Below are 17,489 nucleotides of genomic sequence, written 5' to 3' on the forward strand. Positions count from 1 at the left end.
AGGCGGTGCCCTCCATTACTGTGCTCACATGCAGGCAGTGCCCTCCATTACTGTGTATACCATTACTGAGTATACAGGCAGGCAGTGCCCTCCATTACTGTGTATACATGCAGGCAGTGCCCTCCATTACTGTGTATACCATTACTGTGTATACAGGCAGGCAGTGCCCTCCATTACTGTGTATACATGCAGGCAGTGCCCTCCATTAGTGTGTATACCATTACTGTGTATACAGGCAGGCAGTGCCCTCCATTATTGTGTATACATGCAGGCGGTGCCCTCCATTACTGTGTATACCATTACTGTGTATACAGGCAGGCAGTGCCCTCCATTACTGTGTATACAGGCAGGCGGTGCCCTCCATTACTGTGTATACAGGCAGGCGGTGCCCTCCATTACTGTGTACACATGCAAGCGGTGCCCTCCATTACTGTGTACACATGCAAGCGGTGCCCTCCATTACTGTGTATACATGCAAGCGGTGCCCTCCATTACTGTGTATACATGCAAGTGGTGCCCTCCATTACTGTGTATACATGCAGGCAGTGCCCTCCATTACTGTGTATACATGCAAGCGGTGCCCTCCATTACTGTGTATACATGCAGGCGGTGCCCTCCATTACTGTGTATACAGGCAGGCAGTGCCCTCCATTACTGTGTACACATGCAAGCAGTGCCCTCCATTACTGTGTACACATGCAGGCGGTGCCCTCCATTACTGTGTACACATGCAGGCGGTGCCCTCCATTACTGTATATACATGCAGGCGGTGCCCTCCATTACTGTGTATACAGGCAGGCAGTGCCCTCCATTACTGTGTATACATACATACATGCAAGCGGTGCCCTCCATTACTGTGTATACAGGCAGGCAGTGCCCTCCATTACTATGTATATATGCAGACAGTGCCCTCCATTACTGTGTATACATGCAGGCGGTGCCCTCCATTACTGTGTATACAGGCAGGCAGTGCCCTCCATTACTGTGTATACATACATACATGCAAGCGGTGCCCTCCATTACTGTGTATACATGCAGGCGGTGCCCTCCATTACTGTGTATACAGGCAGGCAGTGCCCTCCATTACTGTGTACACATGCAGGCGGTGCCCTCCATTACTGTGTATACATGCAGGCGGTGCCCTCCATTACTGTGTATACATGCAGGCGGTGCCCTCCATTACTGTGTATACATGCAGGCGGTGCCCTCCATTACTGTGTACACATGCAAGCAGTGCCCTCCATTACTGTGTACACATGCAAGCAGTGCCCTCCATTACTGTGTATACATGCAGGCGGTGCCCTCCATTACTGTGTACACATGCAGGCGGTCCCCTCCATTACTGTGTATACAGGCAGGCAGTGCCCTCCATTACTGTGTATACATACATGCAGGCAGTGCCCTCCATTACTGTATATACATACATGCAAGCGGTGCCCTCCATTACTGTGTATACATGCAGGCGGTGCCCTCCATTACTGTGTTCACATGCAGGCAGTGCCCTCCATTACTGTGTATACCATTACTGTGTATACAGGCAGGCGGTGCCCTCCATTACTGTGTATACAGGCAGGCGGTGCCCTCCATTACTGTGTATACAGGCAGGCGGTGCCCTCCATTACTGTGTATACAGGCAGGCGGTGCCCTCCATTACTGTGTATACAGGCAGGCGGTGCCCTCCATTACTGTGTATACCATTACTGTGTATACAGGCAGGCAGTGCCCTCCATTACTGTGTATACATGCAGGCAGTGCCCTCCATTACTGTGTATACATGCAGGCGGTGCCCTCCATTACTGTGTATACATGCAGGCGGTGCCCTCCATTACTGTGTATACAGGCAGGCGGTGCCCTCCATTACTGTGTATACAGGCAGGCGGTGCCCTCCATTACTGTGTATACAGGCAGGCACTGCCCTCCATTACTGTGTTCAAATGCAAGCAGTGCCCTCCATTACTGTGTATACATGCAGGCGGTGCCCTCCATTACTGTGTTCACATGCAGGCAGTGCCCTCCATTACTGTGTATACCATTACTGTGTATACAGGCAGGCAGTGCCCTCCATTACTGTGTATACATGCAGGCAGTGCCCTCCATTACTGTGTATACCATTACTGTGTATACAGGCAGGCAGTGCCCTCCATTACTGTGTATACATGCAGGCAGTGCCCTCCATTACTGTGTATACCATTACTGTGTATACAGGCAGGCGGTGCCCTCCATTACTGTGTATACATGCAGGCAGTGCCCTCCATTACTGTGTTCACATGCAGGCGGTGCCCTCCATTACTGTGTATACAGGCAGGCGGTGCCCTCCATTACTGTGTATACATGCAGGCAGTGCCCTCCATTACTGTGTATACAGGCAGGCGGTGCCCTCCATTACTGTGTATACAGGCAGGCGGTGCCCTCCATTACTGTGTATACAGGCAGGCGGTGCCCTCCATTACTGTGTATACAGGCAGGCGGTGCCCTCCATTACTGTGTATACAGGCAGGCGGTGCCCTCCATTACTATGTGTACATGCAGGCGGTGCCCTCCATTACTGTGTATACAGGCAGGCGGTGCCCTCCATTACTATGTGTACATGCAGGCGGTGCCCTCCATTACTGTGTATACAGGCAGGCGGTGCCCTCCATTACTATGTGTACATGCAGGCGGTGCCCTCCATTACTATGTGTACATGCAGGCGGTGCCCTCCATTACTGTGTATACAGGCAGGCGGTGCCCTCCATTACTGTGTATACAGGCAGGCGGTGCCCTCCATTACTGTGTATACAGGCAGGCGGTGCCCTCCATTACTATGTGTACATGCAGGCGGTGCCCTCCATTACTGTGTATACAGGCAGGCGGTGCCCTCCATTACTGTGTGTACATGCAGGCGGTGCCCTCCATTACTGTGTGTACAGGCAGGCGGTGCCCTCCATTACTGTGTATACAGGCAGGCGGTGCCCTCCATTACTGTGTATACAGGCAGGCGGTGCCCTCCATTACTATGTGTACATGCAGGCGGAGCCCTCCATTACTGTGTATACAGGCAGGCGGTGCCCTCCATTACTGTGTATACAGGCAGGCGGTGCCCTCCATTACTGTGTATACAGGCAGGCGGTGCCCTCCATTACTGTCTGTGTATACAGGCAGGCGGTGCCCTCCATTACTGTGTATACAGGCAGGCGGTGCCCTCCATTGCTGTGTATACAGGCAGGCGGTGCCCTCCATTACTGTGTATACAGGCAGGCGGTGCCCTCCATTACTGTCTGTGTATACAGGCAGGCGGTGCCCTCCATTACTGTGTATACAGGCAGGCGGTGCCCTCCATTACTGTGTATACAGGCAGGCGGTGCCCTCCATTACTGTGTATACAGGCAGGCGGTGCCCTCCATTACTGTGTATACCATTACTGTGTATACAGGCAGGCAGTGCCCTCCATTACTGTGTATACATGCAGGCAGTGCCCTCCATTACTGTGTATACATGCAGGCGGTGCCCTCCATTACTGTGTATACATGCAGGCGGTGCCCTCCATTACTGTGTATACAGGCAGGCGGTGCCCTCCATTACTGTGTATACAGGCAGGCGGTGCCCTCCATTACTGTGTATACAGGCAGGCAGTGCCCTCCATTACTGTGTTCAAATGCAAGCAGTGCCCTCCATTACTGTGTATACATGCAGGCGGTGCCCTCCATTACTGTGTTCACATGCAGGCAGTGCCCTCCATTACTGTGTATACCATTACTGTGTATACAGGCAGGCAGTGCCCTCCATTACTGTGTATACATGCAGGCAGTGCCCTCCATTACTGTGTATACCATTACTGTGTATACAGGCAGGCAGTGCCCTCCATTACTGTGTATACATGCAGGCAGTGCCCTCCATTACTGTGTATACCATTACTGTGTATACAGGCAGGCGGTGCCCTCCATTACTGTGTATACATGCAGGCAGTGCCCTCCATTACTGTGTTCACATGCAGGCGGTGCCCTCCATTACTGTGTATACAGGCAGGCGGTGCCCTCCATTACTGTGTATACATGCAGGCAGTGCCCTCCATTACTGTGTATACAGGCAGGCGGTGCCCTCCATTACTGTGTATACAGGCAGGCGGTGCCCTCCATTACTGTGTATACAGGCAGGCGGTGCCCTCCATTACTGTGTATACAGGCAGGCGGTGCCCTCCATTACTGTGTATACAGGCAGGCGGTGCCCTCCATTACTATGTGTACATGCAGGCGGTGCCCTCCATTACTGTGTATACAGGCAGGCGGTGCCCTCCATTACTATGTGTACATGCAGGCGGTGCCCTCCATTACTGTGTATACAGGCAGGCGGTGCCCTCCATTACTATGTGTACATGCAGGCGGTGCCCTCCATTACTATGTGTACATGCAGGCGGTGCCCTCCATTACTGTGTATACAGGCAGGCGGTGCCCTCCATTACTGTGTATACAGGCAGGCGGTGCCCTCCATTACTGTGTATACAGGCAGGCGGTGCCCTCCATTACTATGTGTACATGCAGGCGGTGCCCTCCATTACTGTGTATACAGGCAGGCGGTGCCCTCCATTACTGTGTGTACATGCAGGCGGTGCCCTCCGTTACTGTGTGTACAGGCAGGCGGTGCCCTCCATTACTGTATATACAGGCAGGCGGTGCCCTCCATTACTGTGTATACAGGCAGGCGGTGCCCTCCATTACTATGTGTACATGCAGGCGGTGCCCTCCATTACTGTGTATACAGGCAGGCGGTGCCCTCCATTACTGTGTATACAGGCAGGCGGTGCCCTCCATTACTGTGTATACAGGCAGGCGGTGCCCTCCATTACTGTCTGTGTATACAGGCAGGCGGTGCCCTCCATTACTGTGTATACAGGCAGGCGGTGCCCTCCATTGTTGTGTATACAGGCAGGCGGTGCCCTCCATTACTGTGTATACAGGCAGGCGGTGCCCTCCATTACTGTCTGTGTATACAGGCAGGCGGTGCCCTCCATTACTGTGTATACAGGCAGGCGGTGCCCTCCATTACTGTGTATACAGGCAGGCGGTGCCCTCCATTACTGTGTATACAGGCAGGCGGTGCCCTCCATTACTGTGTATACAGGCAGGCGGTGCCCTCCATTGCTGTGTATACAGGCAGGCGGTGACCTCCATTGCTGTGTATACAGGCAGGCGGTGCCCTCCATTGCTGTGTATACAGGCAGGCGGTGCCCTCCATTGCTGTGTATACAGGCAGGCGGTGCCCTCCATTACTGTCTGTGTATACAGGCAGGCGGTGCCCTCCATTACTGTGTATACAGGCAGGCGGTGCCCTCCATTACTGTGTGTACAGGCAGGCGGTGCCCTCCATTACTGTGTGTACAGGCAGGCGGTGCCCTCCATTACTGTGTATACAGGCAGGCGGTGCCCTCCATTACTGTGTGTACAGGCAGGCGGTGCCCTCCATTACTGTGTATACAGGCAGGCGGTGCCCTCCATTACTGTGTATACAGGCAGGCGGTGCCCTCCATTACTGTGTATACAGGCAGGCGGTGCCCTCCATTACTGTGTATACAGGCAGGCGGTGCCCTCCATTACTGTGTATACCATTACTGTGTATACAGGCAGGCGGTGCCCTCCATTACTGTGTATACAGGCAGGCAGTACACTTCGGTGTGCAGGCACTTGACCTGGTTAGAGGAGGAATTACTGGGGGTCGCCGGAGCCCCCAATGGAGCATCTGAGATAAACAGAGAGGAGAGCCAAGGACTAGGAGGAGCCCTGTCAGACTCAGTGCCTGGAAGAGGAGGGCGACACTGGGGGGATCTTATTGGTGCTTCCCATCTAACGTCAACCTGCTGCTTAACCCTTCATATCCTGACCAGATTGACTCGATTCTAGAACTGATCTTTTCAAGCCATCTGGTCTTTAAAGGGTTACTTGAGCCCAGGGTCGTGCAATGCAGTAAGGCAGCAGCTGGCAGAGGAGCAGCCCCCGAGGGCGCAGCACAGGGTGGTATCTGAGGTGGACAGGCAGCAGCCCCCTCCCCGTGCCCACCAGATGCTGCAGGACCTCACAGGCAGGAGGATGGAGTAGAGCAGCCGGCAGGACACGGGGCTCATCTGGAAGGACAAGTCAATGGCAATGAGAAAGGCAAGCTGGAGGAAGTGAGATCTGCAGGGTCCTCTGTGAACTCAGCAAGGTGAGTGCTGCGACCCCTCCTCAGCCCACCAACTCCAGCTGAGGGACCCCAATGTGCGGTGTACTGAGGCTGCCATAGCGGTGGTCTGCAGATGCAGGGGCTGCTGATTGTATCGTGTCCCTGTGTGTTCTGTGCAGTGTCCCTGTGTGTTCTGTGCAGTGTCCCTGTGTGTTCTGTGCAGTGTCCCTGTGTGTGTTCGTTCTGTGCAGTGTGTTCTGTGCAGTGTGTGTGTGTGTGTTCTGTGCAGTGTGTTCTGTGCAGTGTCCCTGTGTGTTCTGTGCAGTGTCCCTGTGTGTTCTGTGCAGTGTCCCTGTGTGTGTTCTGTGCAGTGTCCCTGTGTGTGTTCTGTGCAGTGTCCCTGTGTGTGTTCGTTCTGTGCAGTGTGTTCTGTGCAGTGTGTGTTCGTTCTGTGCAGTGTGTTCTGTGCAGTGTGTGTGTGTGTGTTCTGTGCAGTGTGTTCTGTGCAGTGTCCCTCTATATTCTGTGCAGTGTGTTCTGTGCAGTGTGTGTTCTGTGCAGTGTGTGTGTGTTCTGTGCAGTGTCCCTCTATACTCTGTGCAGTGTGTGTTCTGTGCAGTGTGTTCTGTGCAGTGTGTGTGTGTGTTCTGTGCAGTGTGTTCTGTGCAGTGTCCCTCTATATTCTGTGCAGTGTCCCTCTATGTTCTGTGCAGTGTGTGTTCTGTGCAGTGTGTGTTCTGTGCAGTGTGTGTTCTGTGCAGTGTGTGTTCTGTGCAGTGTGTGAGTGTGTTCTGTGCAGTGTGTGTGTGTGTTCTGTGCAGTGTGTGAGTGTGTTCTGTGCAGTGTGTGTGTGTGTTCTGTGCAGTGTGTGTGTGTTCTGTGCAGTGTGTGTTCTGTGCAGTGTGTGTTCTGTGCAGTGTGTGAGTGTGTTCTGTGCAGTGTGTGAGTGTGTTCTGTGCAGTGTGTGTGTGTGTTCTGTGCAGTGTGTGTGTGTGTGTGTGTGTTCTGTGCAGTGTGTGTGTGTTCTGTGCAGTGTGTGTGTGTGTTCTGTGCAGTGTGTGTTCTGTGCAGTGTGTGTTCTGTGCAGTGTGTGTGTGTGTGTGTGTGTTCTGTGCAGTGTGTGAGTGTGTGTTCTGTGCAGTGTGTGTGTGTGTGTGTTCTGTGCAGTGTGTGTGTGTGTGTGTGTTCTGTGCAGTGTGTGTGTTCTGTGCAGTGTGTGTGTGTGTGTTCTGTGCAGTGTGTGTGTGTGTTCTGTGCAGTGTGTGTGTGTGTGTTCTGTGCAGTGTGTGTGTGTGTGTGTGTGTGTTCTGTGCAGTGTGTGTGTGTGTGTGTGTTCTGTGCAGTGTGTGTGTGTGTGTGTTCTGTGCAGTGTGTGTGTGTGTGTGTTCTGTGCAGTGTGTGAGTGTGTTCTGTGCAGTGTGTGTGTGTGTTCTGTGCAGTGTGTGTGTGTGTGTGTGTGTTCTGTGCAGTGTGTGTGTTCTGTGCAGTGTGTGTGTGTGTGTTCTGTGCAGTGTGTGTGTGTGTTCTGTGCAGTGTGTGTGTGTGTGTGTGTTCTGTGCAGTGTGTGTGTGTGTGTGTGTGTTCTGTGCAGTGTGTGTGTGTGTGTGTTCTGTGCAGTGTGTGTGTGTGTGTGTGTTCTGTGCAGTGTGTGTGTGTGTTCTGTGCAGTGTGTGTGTGTGTTCTGTGCAGTGTGTGTGTGTGTTCTGTGCAGTGTGTGTGTGTGTGTTCTGTGCAGTGTGTGTGTGTGTGTTCTGTGCAGTGTGTGTTCTGTGCAGTGTGTGTTCTGTGCAGTGTGTTCTGTGCAGTGTGTGTGTGTGTTCTGTGCAGTGTGTGTGTGTTCTGTGCAGTGTGTTCTGTGCAGTGTGTGTTCTGTGCAGTGTGTGTGTGTTCTGTGCAGTGTGTGTGTGTGTTCTGTGCAGTGTGTGTGTGTTCTGTGCAGTGTGTGTTCTGTGCAGTGTGTGTTCTGTGCAGTGTGTGAGTGTGTTCTGTGCAGTGTGTGAGTGTGTTCTGTGCAGTGTGTGTGTGTGTTCTGTGCAGTGTGTGTGTGTGTTCTGTGCAGTGTGTGTGTGTTCTGTGCAGTGTGTGTGTGTGTTCTGTGCAGTGTGTGTTCTGTGCAGTGTGTGTTCTGTGCAGTGTGTGTGTGTGTGTGTTCTGTGCAGTGTGTGAGTGTGTGTTCTGTGCAGTGTGTGTGTGTGTGTTCTGTGCAGTGTGTGTGTGTGTGTGTGTTCTGTGCAGTGTGTGTGTTCTGTGCAGTGTGTGTGTGTGTGTTCTGTGCAGTGTGTGTGTGTGTTCTGTGCAGTGTGTGTGTGTGTGTTCTGTGCAGTGTGTGTGTGTGTGTGTTCTGTGCAGTGTGTGTGTGTGTGTGTGTGTTCTGTGCAGTGTGTGTGTGTGTGTGTTCTGTGCAGTGTGTGTGTGTGTTCTGTGCAGTGTGTGAGTGTGTTCTGTGCAGTGTGTGTGTGTGTTCTGTGCAGTGTGTGTGTGTGTGTGTGTTCTGTGCAGTGTGTGTGTTCTGTGCAGTGTGTGTGTGTGTGTGTTCTGTGCAGTGTGTGTTCTGTGCAGTGTGTGTTCTGTGCAGTGTGTGAGTGTGTTCTGTGCAGTGTGTGTGTGTGTTCTGTGCAGTGTGTGAGTGTGTTCTGTGCAGTGTGTGTGTGTGTTCTGTGCAGTGTGTGTGTGTGTTCTGTGCAGTGTGTGTGTGTGTGTGTGTTCTGTGCAGTGTGTGTGTTCTGTGCAGTGTGTGTGTGTGTGTGTTCTGTGCAGTGTGTGTGTGTGTTCTGTGCAGTGTGTGTGTGTGTGTGTGTTCTGTGCAGTGTGTGTGTGTGTGTTCTGTGCAGTGTGTGTGTGTGTGTGTTCTGTGCAGTGTGTGTGTGTGTGTGTGTGTTCTGTGCAGTGTGTGTGTGTGTTCTGTGCAGTGTGTGTGTGTGTGTGTTCTGTGCAGTGTGTGTGTGTGTTCTGTGCAGTGTGTGTGTGTGTGTTCTGTGCAGTGTGTGTGTGTGTGTTCTGTGCAGTGTGTGTTCTGTGCAGTGTGTGTTCTGTGCAGTGTGTTCTGTGCAGTGTGTGTGTGTGTTCTGTGCAGTGTGTGTGTGTTCTGTGCAGTGTGTTCTGTGCAGTGTGTGTTCTGTGCAGTGTGTTCGTTCTGTGCAGTGTGTGTGTGTTCTGTGCAGTGTGTGTTCTGTGCAGTGTGTTCTGTGCAGTGTGTGTGTGTTCTGTGCAGTGTGTGTTCTGTGCAGTGTGTTCTGTGCAGTGTGTTCTGTGCAGTGTGTGTTCTGTGCAGTGTGTGTGTGTGTGTTCTGTGCAGTGTGTTCGTTCTGTGCAGTGTGTGGTTCTGTGCAGTGTGTTCTGTGCAGTGTGTGTTCTGTGCAGTGTGTGTGTGTGTGTGGTTCTGTGCAGTGTGTTCTGTGCAGTGTCCCTCTATATTCTGTGCAGTGTCCCTCTATGTTCTGTGCAGTGTGTGTTCTGTGCAGTGTGTGTTCTGTGCAGTGTGTGTTCTGTGCAGTGTGTGTTCTGTGCAGTGTGTGAGTGTGTTCTGTGCAGTGTGTGTGTGTGTTCTGTGCAGTGTGTGAGTGTGTTCTGTGCAGTGTGTGTGTGTGTTCTGTGCAGTGTGTGTGTGTTCTGTGCAGTGTGTGTTCTGTGCAGTGTGTGTTCTGTGCAGTGTGTGAGTGTGTTCTGTGCAGTGTGTGAGTGTGTTCTGTGCAGTGTGTGTGTGTGTTCTGTGCAGTGTGTGTGTGTGTGTGTGTGTTCTGTGCAGTGTGTGTGTGTTCTGTGCAGTGTGTGTGTGTGTTCTGTGCAGTGTGTGTTCTGTGCAGTGTGTGTTCTGTGCAGTGTGTGTGTGTGTGTGTGTGTTCTGTGCAGTGTGTGAGTGTGTGTTCTGTGCAGTGTGTGTGTGTGTGTGTTCTGTGCAGTGTGTGTGTGTGTGTGTGTTCTGTGCAGTGTGTGTGTTCTGTGCAGTGTGTGTGTGTGTGTTCTGTGCAGTGTGTGTGTGTGTTCTGTGCAGTGTGTGTGTGTGTGTGTGTTCTGTGCAGTGTGTGTGTGTGTGTGTGTGTTCTGTGCAGTGTGTGTGTGTGTGTGTTCTGTGCAGTGTGTGTGTGTGTGTGTGTTCTGTGCAGTGTGTGTGTGTGTTCTGTGCAGTGTGTGTGTGTGTGTGTTCTGTGCAGTGTGTGTGTGTGTTCTGTGCAGTGTGTGTGTGTGTGTTCTGTGCAGTGTGTGTGTGTGTGTTCTGTGCAGTGTGTGTTCTGTGCAGTGTGTGTTCTGTGCAGTGTGTTCTGTGCAGTGTGTGTGTGTGTTCTGTGCAGTGTGTGTGTGTTCTGTGCAGTGTGTTCTGTGCAGTGTGTGTTCTGTGCAGTGTGTGTGTGTTCTGTGCAGTGTGTGTGTGTGTTCTGTGCAGTGTGTGTGTGTTCTGTGCAGTGTGTGTTCTGTGCAGTGTGTGTTCTGTGCAGTGTGTGAGTGTGTTCTGTGCAGTGTGTGAGTGTGTTCTGTGCAGTGTGTGTGTGTGTTCTGTGCAGTGTGTGTGTGTGTTCTGTGCAGTGTGTGTGTGTTCTGTGCAGTGTGTGTGTGTGTTCTGTGCAGTGTGTGTTCTGTGCAGTGTGTGTTCTGTGCAGTGTGTGTGTGTGTGTGTGTTCTGTGCAGTGTGTGAGTGTGTGTTCTGTGCAGTGTGTGTGTGTGTGTTCTGTGCAGTGTGTGTGTGTGTGTGTGTTCTGTGCAGTGTGTGTGTTCTGTGCAGTGTGTGTGTGTGTGTTCTGTGCAGTGTGTGTGTGTGTTCTGTGCAGTGTGTGTGTGTGTGTTCTGTGCAGTGTGTGTGTGTGTGTGTTCTGTGCAGTGTGTGTGTGTGTGTGTGTGTTCTGTGCAGTGTGTGTGTGTGTGTGTTCTGTGCAGTGTGTGTGTGTGTTCTGTGCAGTGTGTGAGTGTGTTCTGTGCAGTGTGTGTGTGTGTTCTGTGCAGTGTGTGTGTGTGTGTGTGTTCTGTGCAGTGTGTGTGTTCTGTGCAGTGTGTGTGTGTGTGTGTTCTGTGCAGTGTGTGTGTGTGTTCTGTGCAGTGTGTGTGTGTGTGTGTGTTCTGTGCAGTGTGTGTGTGTGTGTTCTGTGCAGTGTGTGTGTGTGTGTTCTGTGCAGTGTGTGTGTGTGTGTGTGTTCTGTGCAGTGTGTGTGTGTGTTCTGTGCAGTGTGTGTGTGTGTGTTCTGTGCAGTGTGTGTGTGTGTTCTGTGCAGTGTGTGTGTGTGTGTTCTGTGCAGTGTGTGTGTGTGTGTTCTGTGCAGTGTGTGTTCTGTGCAGTGTGTGTTCTGTGCAGTGTGTTCTGTGCAGTGTGTGTGTGTTCTGTGCAGTGTGTGTGTGTTCTGTGCAGTGTGTTCTGTGCAGTGTGTGTTCTGTGCAGTGTGTTCGTTCTGTGCAGTGTGTGTGTGTTCTGTGCAGTGTGTGTTCTGTGCAGTGTGTTCTGTGCAGTGTGTGTGTGTTCTGTGCAGTGTGTGTTCTGTGCAGTGTGTTCTGTGCAGTGTGTTCTGTGCAGTGTGTGTTCTGTGCAGTGTGTGTGTGTGTGTTCTGTGCAGTGTGTTCGTTCTGTGCAGTGTGTGGTTCTGTGCAGTGTGTTCTGTGCAGTGTGTGTTCTGTGCAGTGTGTGTGTGTGTGTGGTTCTGTGCAGTGTGTTCTGTGCAGTGTGAGTGTGTTCTGTGCAGTGTGTGGTTCTGTGCAGTGTGTAGTGTGTTCTGTGCAGTGTGTTCTGTGCAGTGTGTGTAGTGTGTTCTGTGCAGTGTGTTCTGTGCAGTGTGTGTTCTGTGCAGTGTGTAGTGTGTTCTGTGCAGTGTGTTCTGTGCAGTGTGTGTGTGTTCTGTGCAGTGTGTAGTGTGTTCTGTGCAGTGTGTTCTGTGCAGTGTGTAGTGTGTTCTGTGCAGTGTGTGTGTGTGTGTGTGTGTGTGTGTGTGTTCTGTGTAGTGTGTTCTGTGCAGTGTCTCAGCACAGAAGTTGTGTAGATCTGGGAAGAGTCAGGGAGAAACGAGCCCCAATGGCCGACTATGATGACGATAATCTCTGTGCTTTCATTCCAAGTATAGGCAACTTGTCTGTGTAAATATCTTTATATAATGTATAAGAATTTTTCTGCCATCTTCCAGTTCACAGTTAATGAATGCGTGCCGATCTTCCCTCGCACAAACAGACTTATCGCTTATAATCCACTGGATTCATTTGATTTCCAATTTTAAAAAAAATAAAAGACCTGATGATTTTTGGATATATTTGTCCAGAAAATTAAAATCCGGCTGCTAAGATTGAGGATGAAAAAGCCATTTCTCAGCACAGGTCTCAGTCTTGTGACTTGGCTTCTTGGGATGGGAGTTGTCCACCTTTTAGGGACAGTTAATTATTTATTTATTTTGCTTAAATGCAAAGATATGGGTCCAAATATAAATTTTGCAATTAAGTTTCATAAAATATTTTGCACCACTTGCCTCCTATAGTCTCTATGCTGAACTGTCGCATACTGCCTGCAGAATGAGTCAACTGTGAAACCTTCAGTGAACTTGTTCTGACAGTTTCAAAGTTTAATTTGCAGGGAAAGAAACAGCCTGTAAAAGCCAAGTGATGCAACATTTTTAGCCACGAATACATGAATTTAGGAAAACAAAACAAAACCGGTAACACTAGATATTCTAGTAAATGACCCTGACTTCATATAGCCATTATCGATCGTGTTCAGGGTTGTTTGACGCCATAGCAGATGCAGCAGAGCGGAGTTTGTTACTTAGCTGGAAATTGTGGTGTTTCGTAGCTCGGCAGATAAGGGATCTGAAATAATGGTGAACGCAACCATTGCGATGACGACTTCGGCTCTGTCATCTTTGAGTTTCCACATTCTGGTAACGTAAAACCTTTGCAGATGGAGGAGGCAGGAAAAAATGTAGTCAGCAGGTGAACGGTAAACCTCAGCGGGGTGAGTGTTGTGGGTGACGAAGAAGCAGCAGAGATTCCATGAATTATTGACGACGGCGCCTTTATCTGTAGGGACATCGCTCCTGTAATATGTTCTGTCTGTGGAGCGGTAATGTCACGAGTGGCTCATAAATCACACGGAAGGTTGGATGTAATAACCCAGGCAGGAATATCAGACGTACTATAGGGGTTGTCCCACGCAGAAAAACTGTATTTATGATGTATTATCGGGATGATAAAGGAGAGTCCTTTATTCAGGATCCTAATCTTTTGGTCTCGCTCCAGAGGACCCGTCCTGCCCTGCATTACTCATGTGGCTCATTCATTTGCATTGATACTGTCATTTTTTAATTTTCCCCTGGGGGGCGCTGCAGGAAATTTAAACATTTGCTCCCAGATTCTATATATTTATTACAAGGGGGTCCAGCAGGGGAAGACTGTGTGATAGGACTGCTTTGAAGGGACCTTTCGAACTAGTTTAAGACTAAAGTGCAGTCCTATGTAACACCGTAGAAAGCACATGGTGAAAATTCTCTATATATTGTGGAAGGTCGGCTCACTATGGTGAGTAGGCGTCCCGCCCATCTCTTTACCTACTCGCCTAAAAACCCGCCCATAACATGGCTGCTTAACTCCTTCAGCACATACCATTCTAAAAAGAAACTTATGGGCTTCTAGATCACGGAGGACATCAATCTCTGTGACACACATCTCCCCTCTCATACAGTGCCAGTGACCCTGTCACAATATGTATTAGGTGTCTTAGGGATTGTCCACCTTTTTGGGGGCATTTTTTTTTTTCTAACCTAAATGCATGTATTTGAGTCTAATAATTATTTTTGCAATTGGGTTTCTTTAAAAATGTTGCACCATTTATTTTCTACAGCCTCTGTGATGCACTGTCTATTGCTGGCTGCAGAATGATTTAAAGGGAACTTGTCGTATCATTTGATGCATCTAAACTGTCCCCAGGGAATTATTAGTGGTGCAATGTTGCAATGTGCATTGCTAACATGTTTTTAATTAAAAACTGTGCTGTAATCATGTCCAAAAAGCACTTTATATAGTTATATGGTACCTGCTCGTTTAGTCATAGGGGTGTGCTTCATTTTCTGCTCAGTCATAGGCGTCGTCGCCCACTCAATTTGATTTCCCTGGTTGCGCCGATGTGACTGGAATCCTGCGCTTGCGCAGTGTGTCGCTTGGAGCCGCGCTTGCGCAGTGTGTAGCGTGGAGTCTCGTGTCACAGCGCATGCCTGGCTCCTCAATCAACATTGCGCATCTATCCGCTTGACAGTACACAAGCGCTGCCCTCTACACACTGCGCAAGCTCTGCTACCCACTAAACACTGCACAAGCACGGCTCTTGGCGCCATTCTGCGCAAGCGCGGGATTCCAGTGACGATGGCACATCCAGGGAAATCAATCAAAATGAGTGGTCGGTGACGCCCGTGACTGAGCAGAAAATGAAGCACACCCCTATGACTAAACGAGCATGTACCATACAAGTATATAAAGTGCTTTTTGGACATGAATACAGCGCAGTTTTTAATGAAAACAATCGTGTTAGTGATGCACATTGCACCACTAATGACTCCCTGGGGACAGTTTAGATGCATCAAATGACCCGACAGGTTCCATTTAACTGAGAATCCTCATGTGAGCTAGTTCTGGCCTGAAAGGAGAGGTAGTAACTTTTATCCGTCTTTTTCGGAGCTCCTCTTGATTAAAGACCACCGACCATATCAATGCTGAAGGGGGAAAAAAGCCTGTAAAAGCAAAACAAAACAACATTTTTAAGGAAACCCATCGTAAATGCTTTTTAGCTCGATGTACATGCGTTTAGGGGAAAAAATGTCCCCAAAGGTGGCCAACCCTTTTAGGCCATGTTCACACAATCCTTTTTTTAATGCGGGACCGCCGCGATTTTGCCGCTGCGGGTCCGCAGCTGTTTTCCATGCAGGGTACATTACAATGTACCCTGTGGAAAACAGGAACTGCTGTGCCCACATTGCGGAAAATCGCGAAAAAAGCCGCGCTGAATAGCTGCGGTAAAAAAGAAGTACCATGTCACTTCTTTTTGCGGAACTGCAGCGGTTCTGCATCCATAGACCTCCATTGTGAGGTCAAACCCGCAGTAAAACCCGCAGACGAAAAAAATATCTGTGGGTTTTCTGCGGTTTGTGGTGCAGAACCGCTGCAGCAGGAAGTGCGTGGGCAGAGTGTGGCTGCCCCCCCGTGCTCCAATCCCACCCCCTCATGCTCCGATGCCACCCCCCGTGCTCCGATGCCCCCCCGTGCCCTAATCTCCCCCCCTTATACTTACCGGGCCTCCCGGTGTCCGTCCGGCCGTCTTCTCCCTGGGCGCCGCCATCTTCCAAAATGGCGGGCGCATGCGCAGTGCGCCCGCCGAATCTGCCGGCCGGCAGATTCGTTCCAGGCACATTTTGATCACTGTGATAACCTCACAGTGATCAAAATAAAAAAAGGTAAATGCCCCCGCCCCCCTTTATCACCCCCATAGGTAGTAACAATAATAAAATAAAGAATTTTTTTTTTCCCCCCACTACGGTTAGGGGTAGGGTTAGGGTATATTCAGCCATTTTAACCCTAAAAAAACTTCCTAGAAAACACAGACTGCATCAAAAAACGCACCAAAAAGCACCAAAAAACGCACCTGCGTTTTCTGCCAAGAGCTGCGGTTTTTAGTGCAGAAAAAACAGCAGGGAAATCAGGAACGTGTGAACATGGCCTTAAGTTTTTCAGCAATGATGAACTGAGCTCATCTTGGTCAGTGCTGTCTGATCTCCCGTGACTTCTGCAGCAGACTCCACATTACATCCCTGATGTCTGGTTATACGCCCCGGTGAGGGCCAAGACTCACTGTGCATTTAGGAGACCACAGACATCATGAAATGGTCTTAATGGGATTTTTCTAAGCAGCATTGTTGTCGGCGATTGTAGCGCTGACCTCAGGAGATGCATTAAAGCTGCTCTACGGCTGAAGTTAGAAGTGGCATTTTGGGTAGAAGTCTGTTTCCTTCTTTAGAAGCTTTGGGGAGGTTGAGATCTTTATCAGGGTTTGGTGGGGACTATGCAGAGCCAGGCTTAGTAGTAAGTAAGGACCTTGAAGACGTCTCAGTGCAGAGTACATTTCCTTAGGCTTGGACTCCTTCTCCTGCATTAAGTGAACTCCCTTCTGTTCTCCCGATATTAGAAATGGAAGTGCAACCACCACACGTGGTCCACCTGGAAGATCCTAGCCGCGACGTGGAATTTCTCCTCTGTTGCTACTCTAATAGTTGAAAATATATTACCAAATTTCACCAAATATAAACTATACTAATCCAGCCACTTATAATCTCCACATGAGTTGATTATATATATTTTTTTTTTACCCCTACCATGTTTTCTTGAGTATCTGACCCTTCCATCTTTTGGTGCCACATGTATCAGAACATAGGGTTTCCTTTGATATCTCCAAGTTCATTGAACTGGGTTTAAGGCTGAATATGTTATCTTTATGGTCAACATCACGATAACACTGCAGAAATTCGATAACATTTGGCTTATCTATGTGATATCCTATGAATTGATATACAGAACCGGTCAAGCAGACATGTCAGTAATCTGTGGATGATGGGCGGGAGCCCTGAGAAGAACCACTTCCTATCTCCATGCCACTTCTTTTGATTAGCCGGCCTGACATGAAGTCATCGTTGTGGCGCACCGCTCATGTGCCATCATGCCAGGCCAGCTAATCAAAACAAGAGACGTCTTCAATTAAGAGATGTTTCAAGAGCCACCTGTTGTGAATTCTGCTTTTGGGCTTCCTCCGGTGGTTGTAGGTGGTAATGCAGTTGTCCCTGGGCTGCAGTCTTGGACAGGTGTATCTGGACTCATTAGTCCTTGCCAGTTGTCAATGTTTCTTGGGGAAGTGTTGGATCTTTGTCTGGCTTCTCCTGCTTAGCTGCCAATTCAGCAAAGATAAGTGTCTGTTTCTTTTTCTGTGGCACACAAGCTGTGTGCTTATATTCTGTGCTATTCATTTGTTTTCTCTTGTCCAGCTTAGACTGTCAGTGTTTTCTCAGTCTTGTTGGATTCTCTGGAGTTGCAGATATACGCTCCACATCTTTAGTTAGATGGTGGAGTTTTTGTATTTTCTGCTGTGGATATTTTTGGAAGGATTTTAATTTTGACCGCTTAGTATCCTGTCCTATCCTAGCTAGAGTGGCCTCTTTTGCTAAATTCTGTTTCCTGCCTGCGTGTGTCTTTTCCTCTACTATTCAGTCAATATTTGTGGGGGGCTGCCTATCCTTTGGGGTTCTGCTCTGAGGCAAGGTAGAATTCTTATTTCCATCTATAGGGGTATTTAGTCCTCCGGCTGTGTCGAGGTGTCTAGGATTTGTTAGGCACACCCCACGGCTACTTCTAGTTGCGGT

General features: G+C 49.8%; 1 protein-coding gene across 1 annotated transcript in view; it reads left to right on the plus strand.

Moving 5' to 3' along the window:
* The first annotated feature begins 5,620 nt into the window (after window positions 1-5,620).
* PHF24 (PHD finger protein 24) overlaps window positions 5,621-17,489 on the plus strand; it is a 213,956-nt gene continuing 202,087 nt past the window's right edge. Inside the window, exon 1 of the mRNA XM_069748242.1 lies at window positions 5,621-6,174. The gene's annotated coding sequence lies outside the window, so the exon portion shown is untranslated. The remainder of the gene's footprint in view (window positions 6,175-17,489) is intronic.

The sequence above is a fragment of the Ranitomeya imitator genome, chromosome 1, assembly GCF_032444005.1.
Source record: "Ranitomeya imitator isolate aRanImi1 chromosome 1, aRanImi1.pri, whole genome shotgun sequence".
Taxonomy (NCBI): domain Eukaryota; kingdom Metazoa; phylum Chordata; class Amphibia; order Anura; family Dendrobatidae; genus Ranitomeya; species Ranitomeya imitator.